The sequence below is a fragment of the Aulonocara sp. 'chitande type north' Nkhata Bay genome, linkage group LG3 (genome assembly GCF_057382095.1).
Source record: "Aulonocara sp. 'chitande type north' Nkhata Bay isolate Kocher_YH1m ecotype deep benthic linkage group LG3, A_spYH_male_GT1.1, whole genome shotgun sequence".
Lineage (NCBI taxonomy): Eukaryota > Metazoa > Chordata > Actinopteri > Cichliformes > Cichlidae > Aulonocara > Aulonocara sp. 'chitande type north' Nkhata Bay.
In genome coordinates, this window is record NC_141346.1 from 1,164,821 (window position 1) to 1,177,180 (window position 12,360).

The window sequence follows — 12,360 nt, forward strand, 5'->3', positions numbered from 1 at the left end:
GGGGCAGGGTTTAATAAGAGCATTTTCTTCTTCCTTTTCACGCATGGTTGCAGTGTTATACCGAGAGAAAGCATGGTTTGTGTGTATGAAAGAACAAAACTGTTGAAACTGTTAAACCAATTATTCCTGGAATAAGCAGCTTGCTCTGCCACAACCACGAACAGTAAACATGCAATGAGCAATGCCAACATTTTCCACACCCTAGTCTCCTCTTGCTCTGCATGATGACATAGAACACAAACAAGTACAGAAAATTAACTACAAATATAGCATGTGTCAAGTTTTTATAACCGCTTAAAGGAAACTGTTCAACAGAGCTCATAAAGAAGCCTGATGCAGTTGATGCCTTGTTATTATTTCCAGCACCAAGGTGCATCATCTGGAACATAATTTATGAAGAAATCATTTAGTTTTGGACAAACAAAGACACAACACATAACAGAAAAATGACACCTAACAGTGATATCATCTCTTAAAGTGAAATGAAGACACAGCTGAACACTAGTGAACATAAATTTCTTGTTGAAGGAGTGGAAGAAGAACACAGCCCTTTCTCTCTGGTAGTTCATTAATTTAGAGAAAACAACTGTAATGGAAAACTGTTTTACTTCAACAAAAATGTTTTATGTGGTGAAAAAAGGCTGTTTAGCTTTCAGGAAGAGCCATCTATTCCAGCAAATACAACAACTGCATATTTGAAAATAAAAAATCTAATTTACAGCAAAATATAAAACAGACACACAAAACGTCCAAGTATAACTTTTGTCCACAAGTCTGAATTTATCCTTTTTTTTGTTTGCATTCTTTCAAAGAACTGCCTCCTTATTAATGGTCCCTGGAACAGAAACACACTTGCTGTGTGCTAGTGACACACTAATCTATGCATACGTACATAAACACAACAAGAAGGTAAACACGTTTATTCATTTCCATAAAAAGTGCATCGATTTAATAAGAATTTAGTGAAATTTTGTTAAAGTAAAAATACTTTTGAAAATATGTGAAAAGTTTTTGTCCAGATTGGAGCAGAATACGCTGATTTTAAATTCAGTTAGTTACAGATTGCTTGGCACAACACCCTGTTAACATTGACACATAGGTTACCATAGTGTTTCAAAGAGTAAAATAAGCACAGATTTACAAAAAACAACACTGCCATAACGACGTTACTACTGACCCTACATTTGTCTTGCCTTTGGCTTCACCTGCACAAGTGCCGAGGTAGGTCTCCCTGCAGGATTGGTTTTCCCTCCGTCGGGAGCAGCAACATTTTTCTTGTAAAACAAAGGCGGGCCTACCAAAAACAGTTTGGAACCACTGGGTTAACTGCAGGTGTATAAGTCATGTAGATTCCTGCACTCACACACTGGTTTATTTGTCTTCATGAACAAACATGATCAGATTATAAAACTCATGACATAAAAATGGTTTTACATGCATCTAATCTGAGAAAAGATTGAATCGGTTAAATCTGGACTTACAGTCTCTGGATGTTTGGTCCAGTTTCACAGGAAGAACAAGAGAAAACATTTCAGCGATTCTTCAGACGAATCTGCCGCTCTACAGAGAAATCTCTGCTCCAACCATCAGCTAAACATCTCCACCTCTGACAGAAGTTCAACACACATGCAGAAATAAGTGGCTGAAGAGACATACTGACCTAAATCCTCTCAGAGACTCCAGCAGTTCATCTGTTGGACAAACAGCTGAGATAAATCTGTGTGAACTCACCATAATAGCAGAAGAAAGGCTTTCTGTGGTCACATCCAGCAGAGCTCCATCTTCCTGATCTGTCTAACAGAGTCGTAGCACATGTCCTGTTGTTTAGTCCATCACTGCATGAGTCCATGTCCCAGTATCTGAAAGAGAAGTTACTCCCATCTGACCACAGGCCGATCCACGAGGCTGTAGACTTCTGCAGCTTCTCTTCACTGTATATCTGATGGAGTCCACTGGCCAGGTCGGTGTGATGCTGTCTGCAGTAGCTCTGAGCCTGAGTCCAGGTCACAGACGTCAAAGGTTTTATTGTCGTTCATCGTCGAGTTAACAGAGAAACACAAAACATCTTTATCAGCTAACTCGTCTCATTCTTCAAACTGTCTCTTTCAGGAGTCTATGATATAACACAGGTTATAAAATTAATTATAATATCATTAAAGATTGTATTATCTTATTACTGTCCACATATTCTCACCGTGGTAGCAGATGACCTGAAACGTGGCAGTGCGTGTATGATCTTCCCACCCGTCTCCTGTCCTTAGCATAACTGATAACTTTGTGTGAAATGTAGCCGTCTGTGTGCTCCAACACAAAATGACGGTTTTACTGTTCCTGGAATTCATGCTTTAAATTAGGTCTGTCAGCGTTAACGTGTTAATGCAGACTCGTTCAAGCTGCGGTTCAAATTTTTAACACACTCAACCCATCTGGAGCGCAGACTGGACCAACGTTGGACCAGCGTTGGACAAACTGCGTCGACAGAGACATTTCAGGAGTCTGTGTGGATGTCTGCGTGGCACTGAATTTAAATCGATCACACATTCATTTATGACAACAAGATGAAGCCTGTTAGCACCTCATGCTGTGAAGAAGCCAAAGAAACTTAGAAAGACATTCTGAACAGCAGATCCAGAGTTTTATGACATCTTCAATAAATGTGGACAAACAGAAGTTAGCTTGGCATATGTAAGGTCTTGTGAAAGGGGAAACACAGACGGTCTTTATCTTACAGTGTGACTGAAGAGCATCTACATTTAATGTCTCTCTCATGTTCTCACCTTTCCAGCTTGTTGTCGTTGTAGCAGCTGTTCTCTTACTCGCCTGCCTCCCTCCTGCTTCTTGGTGTGTCTGTGTGTACATGTTTACATATCTCTGTGGGGACCACAAACTGGAATTTTACTATATTTCTGGGGATCAACTCCAGGGTTCCTGGTGACCCAGTGTTTTCAGTTTGTTCATGTTCTGTGTGCTTCCTTCTAATGACTCTTTAGTGTGGACTCTCTGACATTACCACACATCACACACAGACACTTTTTAAAAACTATCTCTGACTCCTGCACAGGCTGTTCAGGCCAAAGCACCGACTCCTGGAGCAGTTTCATTTTTTTAAAAGGATCTGGTGAACCTGCATGTGTCCTTCGGTGTGCAGTGCTGGGTGCTGGCAGTCACTTTGGGTCACAGTGTTGAACTTCCATGAAAGAGAGCAGTTGTCAGTGCCTTCTACTCGTACTTGGTACATGTGACAAAAATGGCATCTGCTGTAATAAATTGGCTGTGTGCAGGAAAAGGACCTAAATGCAGACTCGTATGTGGAGACAGGAGTTACACTCAAAACCACCTTTATTTGCTGACTGACCAAACCTGTGAAATCAAAGCAAAAGGGGAAACCCAGGGAGAGCTACAAAACCATGAGGGAGGACCCAACAAAGGACTGAGGGAGACGCTGGCTGAATACACATGCTATGTCCAAATTCAGGGTTGCATGCTTCGAAGGCCACGTTTGTGGGCAATTATGTCACAGCGACACGACGAAGACCGTCCTAATTCAAAGAGTCCTCCCAATGTGGTGACAGATGTGTCCTTTCCCAGATTTGAAGGATGGGTCTGGTGTATTCTTCGTGGCCCAACATAACCCACGATTGATTGCGGGTTACACAGGAGAGTAGTTTTGCGTGAATTTAGAACAAGAAGAATAATTTTTCACAGGTACAAGAATACATCAGTTTACACATCATATTCATATGAGTGCGGTCCTATTAACCCTCATGCTGCACAGCAGCGCTCCCCAACCTTTGTTGCGCCACAGACCGGTTTATGTCAGACGGAGCGTTTAAGGTAAAGCGGATAAATACAACCACATAAAATGACCAAGACAAAAACTGTGGTATTTTGTAAATATAAGACTACACACCATCAGAGCGGGAGTCACGAGTTCGATTCCCACCCGGTATCCAGTAAGGGTCCTGGCTGGAACCTATCATGGGCGACCGTGGCTCAGGGGGTTGGGAGGTGCATCTGTAACTGGAAGGTCGCTGGTTCAATCCCCGGCCTCTCTGTCCTGGTCGTTGTGTCCTTTACCCTACTGGTGTTGGCCAGAGGGGCCGATGGTGCGATATGGCTTCTGTCGGTCAGGGCAGGTGTGGCTACAACTGCAGCTGCCTCCACCAGTGTGTGAGAGTGAGTGAATGACTTGTAAAGCGCTGTATAAATGCAATTATCATCATGTTCGGTTCTTTTCTGAATTCTTTTGCCGACAGAGAAAGACTGGACTCAGTGTGGTCAAAGCTCAAAAAGTCATCTTTATTGTACATTTCCAGAAACAGAGAACTGTAGACACGAGCACCCACAGTTCTGAAAACATTGCAAGTATATGTAGTTCTGCCCTACGTCACACACAGACACACGTAGTTTAATCAAAACATCTCTGCTTAGTTTCACTTTCTGTCTGCAGCTTCCTGTTCTCTGGACAGAGCGTGCAGTTTCCTGTCAGCCTCTGACCAAAGTCGGCCCTTTCTTAGACTGGAAGCAAACTATATTTAAAGAAAGTAACAATCAGCACTAAATAAGCTCTAACAATATATTAATTTCGTGATAACCCCCCATGTTAAAACCACGCCAGGAAACCAAGAATTTCATGTTGTACTCTGTATAATTGTGTATGTGACAAATAAAGTTTGTTTGAGAGTAACATCCTCCTCTCTGCCACTTAATGCTCTCTGGTCACTATGGTAACGTGTAAATATTTCTTCCAAAATAAGACACACAGCTACAACACGGGGAAAGACCCAGGGAAACCGAGTTAACGATACAAACCCTGAAAACCATAAATTTCACAGCGGAGCCTCAACTCTCGCGGCGCAGTACCAAACGACCCACGGACCCCTGCTGTGCAGAACCTGTGATGTCCAGACGGCGTTCCTCTGCTGTGAAAACCTTTGGGTTTAGGGATTAACATAGTTGCCATGGTTTCCTTTCTCCTCTTATGTGTTGTGTGTGATCAGGACAATCCTGGAGAAGATGGGCCTGCAGGGGAAAGTCACCCGCTTGCAGGCCAGAAGACATGAGATAACTTTAAAGACAAAGTACGTCTGTGTGTTATCAAAAAGATAATTCTTAAGAACACAAGTTAATAAATGTGCAACTACTAAGAGTTGTTGTGGTGTTTTTATTTGCCTGCTGTCATCTTTGATTTCCTCTGCCTTTAGGATTGCAAGTATCCAGGCTCAGGAGAGGGGTCAGTGGGAAGCCCACTGCTGTGCTTGGCCCTGGTTTGAGGTGAGAGGACAGAGGCCTGTCCTAATGTCCTCTCTCCCTGAGGACACTCCAGGGCCAAGTGCAGCAGTGGGCGACCAAAACGACAGCGATGAGGAAGAGTGAGCCCCCCACAGCATGAGGCAGCAAAGAGAGGCTGAGGAGAGCAGGGGGAGGATGGACACACTGTTTTCACTGCTAGAAAGATTAGTTCCCAAATGGGAACAATCAGCCAGGCTTTCAGGGTTTCACAGTGAGCCCACCTGAAACCCTGGCTGATTGGGACCCACACCCAGTTTCACCCCTTGGCTCAGGCGATTAGAGGATCATCAGGGGGTCCTTTTGTCCCTCTGTGGGGGGAAACTCCCACTAGGTTTATATCTGGGACTCTCCACCATTTGACCTTAGAACTGAAGAAGCTTCTCTGATGAGAGGTGAAACGTCTTCAAGCAACTTAAAGAAGTCCAGACGCTTTTCTTTCCAAGCTCCTTGGTCATTGCACAAGTTTTACACAAAGAGTAAATACAACTTGTCTTAAATTCTCTAAATATTTCATACTTTTGTCTCATCATTCTTATTACTGCTATTCTCTGTTATCTTCTTCATATTATAACTGCACACTTTATATGCTCATGTAAAGCTGAGGAGCACGAGCCAAAGAAGGTCATTACGGGTAAATGTGGCTGCACTGCATCAATACACACATCATATATTCAAGACTTCAGAGAAAATATTTAAAATCCTCCCAGTACAGCTTGCTGCATGTGCAGAACCAGACACTCCAGGTATTTGTCAGAGGTGTGTTTGGCAGCAGCATTGCTTTGCATATTAGTTTAGTAACAAACAAAACACCAAAGCCAGAGAGCCCTGTGTACGCTCATCATATCTGTCAGTCCACTTTAATAATGTTATAAATCTATAGTTTAATGTGTGCTTCTTTATTTCATTTAAAAAGTGTTTCTCTGTGTGGACTAGCTCTGCTGCCTCCTCTAGAAGTGGGTGTTCTTGAGTAGCAGGTAACCTGCTGCTCTCCTCGTCACAGTTTGTGTTTTGCTTCCAAAACAGCTCCATGAGAGCAAAGCTGTGGGAGCTCTGGTGGACCTGCTGAGGGTGTCCTTTGCTGTGCAGTGCTGGGTGCTGGCAGTGGGTTTGGGTCACAGTGTTGAACTCCCATGAAAGAGAGCAGTGGTCAGTGCTTTCTACTCGTACTATGTGACAAAAATGGCATCTGCATCACTATTTGATGACATTACAACAAAATAAATATGAGCCCTGGCTTGTTGAGCACCTTCCTGCTTTGAGTCAGACATTCTAGCCCAGGGGTGGGCAATCTCAGTCCACGAGGGCCGGTGTCCCTGCAGGTTTTAGATGTGTCCAACACAGCTGGTTTAAATGGCTAAATTAGCTCCTCCACATGTCCTGGAGTTCTCCAGAGGCCTGGTAACGAACTGATCATGTGATTCAGCTGTGTTGACCCAAGGTGAGGACAGCGGCCCTCGTGGACTGAGAGTGCCCACCCCTGTTCTAGCCCTTCTAGCACGCTCTTACCCAAAACGGTCCTTTTGCTCAGTTTCTGATTCTCAATATATCATTTTAAAGACAAGTTGCATGAAACTTGGCCAGGATGTGTTTTTTAGGATGATTTTAAAAATTCAACGAGCCCCTCTATGGTGTACAGAAAAGGAGACTGGCATATATGCCTACACTCTTTACCCTCGTAATTCTTTGGCCCCATTGGGTCCTGTTGTAATCATATATTTCAGATATACTGTAATCCTAACATTTTATAATGCTTTCCCCAAGAATACCTAATAGATCTACACCTCTGCCTTCAAAATAAGGGAAAATAGGTTTTGGAGGAAATGAGCACATGTATAGCTGGAGCTCCACCTTAGACATTTCCAGTGGTTTTAAATGCAGCCTGCTCTTACTGGTCCTTTCTGCACAGACACCATGAAGCGCACACTATTGCTGCAGTTTTGCAGTCTTCTGAAAGCGAAAAAGATAGCACTAGTGGAAATCTTTCTGACAATGAAGAAGGGAAGGAGTTTTTGCCAGGCTCTGAGGAGCTTTGCAGCTCATCTGAGGAGGAGGAGGAAGAGGAGGACGAGACAAGACTAAAAAATGGTGAACTCATGTGGTCCCACTTGTGAGCCACAAGTCCAGGACTCTGGCAGGAAAAAGGCCCAGATCAGGGCAGAGGCCTGTGAACTGATGGCATTTTAAAAGGAAAACTTTTTTTGGTTTGAAATGAAAAAAACACCACAATATTTTTAATAATAAAATAGTTTTGTAATTCTTGAAAATGAACGAGTTATGAAATATGTTAATGTTATTAATATAATAATTTTATTAATATATTTTTATTTCATCACTTCCTAGGGCATAAATAATTGGATTGATTTTGTTAAATACAAACAAAGTGATGGCAGCAGTGCTGCCACGGGCAGAAAGAGAGCTCCACTGTGTTTATCTGTAGTTCAATGAAAGGCTTCAGCTCATAGTCAGAAAATACAGTTTAGTCTTGTTTTCAGTTTAAAAACACAAACAAACATTTTCATGTGGGCGACTTTTGTTTGTCTGTGCTACTTGAAGAGTAAAGTGGTGAGGATTGGGAGGGCGAGCGCTCACGGGTCCCACACTTCTGCATGACATCTGCATGGTAGGATTTGTAAAGAATTTATTGGTAAATCAGGGTGGCAAATAAGTATTTGGTCAATAACAAAAATACAACTCAGTACTTTGTAACATAACCTTTGTTGGCAATAACAGAGGTCAAACGTTTACTATAGGTCTTTACCAGGTTTGCACACACAGTAGCTGGTATTTTGGCCCATTCCTCCATGCAGATCTTCTCGAGAGCAGTGATGTTTTGGGGCTGTCGCCGAGCAACACGGACTTTCAACTCCCGCCACAGATTTTCTATGGGGTTGAGGTCTGGAGACTGGCTAGGCCACTCCAGGACTTTCAAATGCTTCTTACGGAGCCACTCCTTTGTTGCCCGGGCGGTGTGTTTTGGATCATTGTCATGTTGGAAGACCCAGCCTCGTTTCATCTTCAAAGTTCTCACTGATGGAAGGAGGTTTTGGCTCAAAATCTCACGATACATGGCCCCATTCATTCTGTCCTTAACACGGATCAGTCGTCCTGTCCCCTTGGCAGAAAAACAGCCCCATAGCATGATGTTTCCACCCCCATGCTTCACAGTAGGTATGGTGTTCTTGGGATGCAACTCAGTATTCTTCTTCCTCCAAACACAACGAGTTGAGTTTATACCAAAAAGTTCTACTTTGGTTTCATCTGACCACATGACATTCTCCCAATCCTCTGCTGTATCATCCATGTGCTCTCTGGCAAACTTCAGACGGGCCTGGACATGCACTGGCTTCAGCAGCGGAACACGTCTGGCACTGCGGGATTTGATTCCCTGCCGTTGTAGTGTGTTACTGATGGTGACCTTTGTTACTTTGGTCCCAGCTCTCTCATTCACCAGGTCCCCCCGTGTGGTTCTGGGATCTTTGCTCACCGTTCTCATGATCATTTTGACCCCACGGGATGAGATCTTGCGTGGAGCCCCAGATCGAGGGAGATTATCAGTGGTCTTGTATGTCTTCCATTTTCTGATGATTGCTCCCACAGTTGATTTTTTCACACCAAGCTGCTTGCCTATTGTAGATTCACTCTTCCCAGTCTGGTGCAGGTCTACAATACTTTTCCTGGTGTCCTTCGAAAGCTCTTTGGTCTTGGCCATGGCGGAGTTTGGAGTCTGACTGTTTGAGGCTGTGGACAGGTGTCTTTTATACAGATGATGAGTTCAAACAGGTGCCATTCATACAGGTAACGAGTGGGGGACAGAAAAGCTTCTTACAGAAGACGTTACAGGTCTGTGAGAGCCAGAGATTTTCCTTGTTTGAGGTGACCAAATACTTATTTTCCACCCTGATTTACCAATAAATTCTTTACAAATCCTACCATGTGGATTCATGGATTTTTTTTTCACATTCTGTCTCTCACAGTTGAAGTGTACCTCTGGTGCAAATTACTGACCTCTGTCATCATTTTAGGTGGGGGAACTTGCACAATCGGTGGCTGACTAAATACTTTTTTGCCCCACTGTAGTTAGGGCTGGACCAGGTGACCCTGAATCCTCCCTTAGTTATGCTGCAATAGATGTAGGCTGCCGGGGGATTCCCATGATGCATTGAGTTTTTCCTTTCCAGTCACCTTTCTCACTCACTATGTGTTAACAGACCTCTCTGCATTGAATCATATCTGTTATTAACCTCTGTCTCTCTTCCACAGCATGTCTTTATCCTGTCTTCCTTCTCTCACCCCAACCAATCACAGCAGATGGCCCCGCCCCTCCCTGAGCCTGGTTCTGCTGGAGGTTTCTTCCTGTTAAAAGGGAGTTTTTCCTTCCCACTGTCGCCAAAGTGCTGCTCATAGGGGGTCATATGATTGTTGGGTCTTTCTCTGTATCTATGAAGCACCTTGAGGCAACTTTTGTTGTGATTTGGCGCTATATAAATAAAATTGAATTGAGTTGCATTGATAACGAAGAAAATAACTAAACTGATGGAGTGCATAGAGGCACTTGACCCGCTGGAAAACTGCTGAGATATAGAGCGAACCTATAGTAACAACGAATAAGCCAAACCCTGTAGACAACAGCTAAACCTACAGGATTGAAAAGCCGAATTAAATATGTGAACACTGCTAAGCTGATGAGCATGTTACACATTTTCTTTTATTTTTATTTATTTGTTTTTTAGAGCAGAAGCTGCATGCTATTAAAGGCCAACACATGCAGCTGCCTGTGAGCTCAGTTTTCCCTCACACTTCTGCTCTGTTTCAGTAGCAGCATTTTTCTTTTTGTGTCCTGACTCATGTATGTTTTTTGTTTTGTTTGATTATTTTGTTGGTTTGGAAACGGATTTGTGACCATACTTGTAGATCAATGACACATAGTGATTAGGCATATGATTTACAAATGCCCAGTTTTAGAACTGTGAGCAATGCAAAGTTTAAAATATGTATATTTAAATATATTAAAAAAAAACCCTAACTCAAAAGTTTGAAATGTGTGAGATGTGTGAATTCTTTGACAAACTATCCATCCATCCATCCATCCGCTTCCGCTTATCCTTTTCAGGGTCGCGGGGGGCGCTGGAGCCTATCCCAGCTGTCATAGGGCGAGAGGCGGGGTCCACCCTGGACAGGTCGCCAGTCTGTCGCAGGGCCAACACACAGGGACAGACAACCATTCACACTCACATTCACTCGCACATTCACACCTAGTGACAATTTGGATTATCCAATTAACCCATCCCCACAAGCTGCATGTCTTTCACAAACTAGAAATGATCTAAAATGCCTTAAGTGAAAATGTAGTGTTGCATCTACAGGGAAGAAAAAAGAGGAAGAAGCATTCAGTTATTTAAAAACAGGCATTACAGACAAATACAGTTTTAGCATTGCCTGACTATGATAAGCCTTTCTGCTTACATGTAGATGGAGGAGCAGGTTATATGTAAGCAGTCATACGTGCATGTGAATTGCACGCAGGCCAAGATATAAATATATACACTGACAGCCAGTATGTTTTTTCAGCAGTGCACCACTTTGCAAAAATCTGGCAGAATAGAGGAATGATTACGTCTGCTGGAAACCCAGTACATCATGGAAGTCTTTTGAAGACACTGTTAGAAGTAATAACATTGCCAAAACAGTTAGCATTATGCAAATGTGCTGCACATCAGAAAGATAAATCAGGAATAACTAGAGGCAATAACTTTGCAGATCAAGCAGCTAAGTTGGCCGCACAAAAAACTGTAGACACATTAATGTCGGCATCTATTAAGCAAATACCACTTGACGTACTTAAGGATGAACAAAAAGCAGCACCATAAAACAGAGACTCATAAAATGCAAATTAGTAAGCGGTGAACTCCTTAAACCACAGTTGGTTTTATTAATATTGCCGCAAACATTGTTGAATGTGTGTGTTTAAAACGCCATTCATGTTTATTAGAAGGTTATAAATAAAGTTTTGAGTTGCCCTAGAGGACGTATAGTAATTGACTGAGTTTGGATATATATATATATAAATATATTGAGTGGCTGGTGTGTTTTATTTTTCTATTCTACGTGTGTGCTGTGAGAATTAATAGAGGTTTCAATTGTTTTTCTTTGACTTGCTCTTTCTGATTATGAAAGGCATGTCCGAAATACTCTTAGGAAAGCGTGTTTTGAGGTATATTTCTAACTCCTGTAACAGTGTAAGTGTGTGAACGCTGTGAGTAGAAGGTTTTGAATGATAAATAAAGGTGTGAGAGGCATTTCTTTGGTGATGCAAAGTAGAATGTGATATTTTGCCAGGCTGGGACTTAATCCAAAAGGAAAATACTGAAGAGAAACAGAGAAGAAACGGACTGTGTTTGCTGGAGAATTCAAGACAACAAAAGGACACTGAGAGATGAGGACGGGGACCAGAGGTGAAGCCGGACGAGTTCGACTGTGAGAATAGAGGGTATAATTGGATTGAAACGAAAGCCTGAACTCATGATGGTGTTTAGAGATGTTCACCAGAAAACTAAAGAGGTAAACAAAAGAAGGTAAAATAAAGAGAGAAAATAACTGACAATTACATTACTGAATGGAAAACACACATACACAAATTGTTACATGTGAAATTATTTTTGGAAAGAATCAGAAGTGAGATCGTTTGAATCAGAACTCGGTGAAAAGATGCATGAATTGATGCAAGTGAACCAATAGACAAATCTGTCAGAGAAACAACTCTGGCAGAATGGATGGCAAAACTACTAGAAAATAGGGATATTGTTTTGAACTGCAGTGCGACGCTTCTCTAGTCCCTTGCAGGTTGAAACCAGGCGATTGGGTCCTAATACGGGTACTGAAGAGAAGAAATTGGAGCTTGCCTCGCTGGGAGGGTCCCTATCAAGTGTTATTGACCACACCCACAGGGAGACCCTCCTGGATACATCAGAGCCACCGCAAAAAGGTTGAGGTCCCGGGAAGCCCTGACACTACGAAGGAGGCACATTAGGGAAGTCTCACCCGTGTTTTGGTTGCTTCGGGGGTTTGAGG